Source organism: Pelobates fuscus, chromosome 1, assembly GCF_036172605.1.
Source record: "Pelobates fuscus isolate aPelFus1 chromosome 1, aPelFus1.pri, whole genome shotgun sequence".
Lineage (NCBI taxonomy): Eukaryota > Metazoa > Chordata > Amphibia > Anura > Pelobatidae > Pelobates > Pelobates fuscus.
Window position 1 is genome coordinate 232,563,885 of NC_086317.1, and position 1,850 is coordinate 232,565,734.

Consider the following 1,850-nt stretch of genomic DNA (forward strand, 5'->3'; position numbering starts at 1 on the left):
GATGCCCCCACCACCATACTTCACAGTTGGGATGAGGTTTTGATGTTGGTGTGCTGTGCCTCTTTTTCACCACACATAGTGTTGTGTGTTTCTTCCAAACAACTCAACTTTGGTGTTATCTGTCCACAGAATATTTTGCCAGTACTTCTGTGGAACATCCAGGTGCTCTTTTTATGTCAATCATATTTTATTGGTGAGGTATCACAGGTAACAGTAACAGCATTTTCACATAAGTCACACGGAAATATAGATTTAACCTTTTGCAACATTGAAACAGTTAAACAAGTTGAGGTGCATAATTAAGAAGTAGATTTCTGGGAAACATAGGTAGCTAAGTTGTCCTTGGCATGACCATTCGCTTGCTTTCCCCTGGGTTTGCTTGGAAATATTTGGGCGCCTCTGAGGTTGGCAGTTCCCATTCCCATATCCCCACATATTAGCAACGTATTTCCAGGGTCCCCACCTCGGGGACAGCTCCTTACTACCCCAGAACCTACTTCGTAACAGGATATGAGTACCCGGTGTTTGCATGGGTGGTCCAAGAGGGACCAGGTTCCGTTGTTGTGTGAATTTATTGGAGCAATGTGTCCCTTGGGAGACCTACGTAGGGAATAAGCAGCCCCAGGTGTTTCCCTTCTCGGTGGGGTATCCTTTCGGGGGTATCAGCCGTGTCTGATGGGCCATAGCTGTCCGTGGGTTCATGTCTGGGCGATGGCCTACTGTCTTGTCTATGTCTGTCTGGATTACTTTCCCTGACACCTAAGTCCACTCAAGGAGGTATTGTTCCGTACTATGTCGTGTGGTCCTGTTTCGATTTTAAGCATCTGAGTGTGAATAGGGTTACCTGTCCGTCAGTGTAGAGTCTAGTCAGTTGTGGGGCCAGAATCCTCTGGTGTCTGGTAGTGTGAAAGGTCCGTCAAGTCGGGGATTGGTAGAAGGGAAGTGGGGGTGGGGGAGCGGGGCAGGTACAGGGGGGAGAGAAGAGGGGGGGGGTCCGGAGCCCGGGTGAGGTCTCCTCAGTCTAAACAGCTTTCCTGTCTCATCTGCGCTGGATATAGTCCGACCTGTCTGCGCAGCTCAGGCAGCCACTCCGAGCTCCCTGCCTGTCCCGGGAAATTTACGCGATCCCTCTGGAGATGTAAAGTCGCCAGGGGTACCATTGCAGTGCGCACTTATCTGAGCGTCCCTGCAGGGAGGCTGTCAGTATCTCCATATCATAGACGCTCTCCACCTTGTCCACCCATTGTCTAAATGAAGGTGCGGATGTGCGCTTCCAGTGTAGGGGAATCAGTGCCTTTGCAGCATTCAACAAATGTATGGTGAGGGAGTGTTTATATTTCTGCGTGGGTATGGGAGTGTGATGTAGAAGCATTGTCATGGGTTGTAAGGGGATGGGTTCGCCTGTGATTTCTCTAATTTTCGTGTTTATCATCTGCCAGTATGTTACTATGCGCGGGCAAGACCACCATATGTGCAGGTTCGTTCCCAAGGCCGTGCCACACCTCCAGCAATCACCCGCACCGGCTCCACCGAAGTGTCTAAGGGTGTCCGGAGTCCGGTACCATAGCGACAACAGTTTGTATCCGGTCTCTTGGATCTTTGAGCTGATCGAGCATTTGTGGGTTAAGCGGACTATCTTGTCCCATTCCTGGTCTGAGAGTTGTGTACCCGTCTCTCTTTCCCACTTGCTCTTGTATCCCAGTGGGCAGGTGTCCTGGGCCTCTCTCAGGGATTCGCACATGCGTGATACCCCATGGTCTATGTGACATCTTTTCGTGCATATCTTTTCAAAATCCGTTAGTTGCCTACGAAGGTGGTCCTTTCCAGCTAAGCTAGCGACATACGATTGC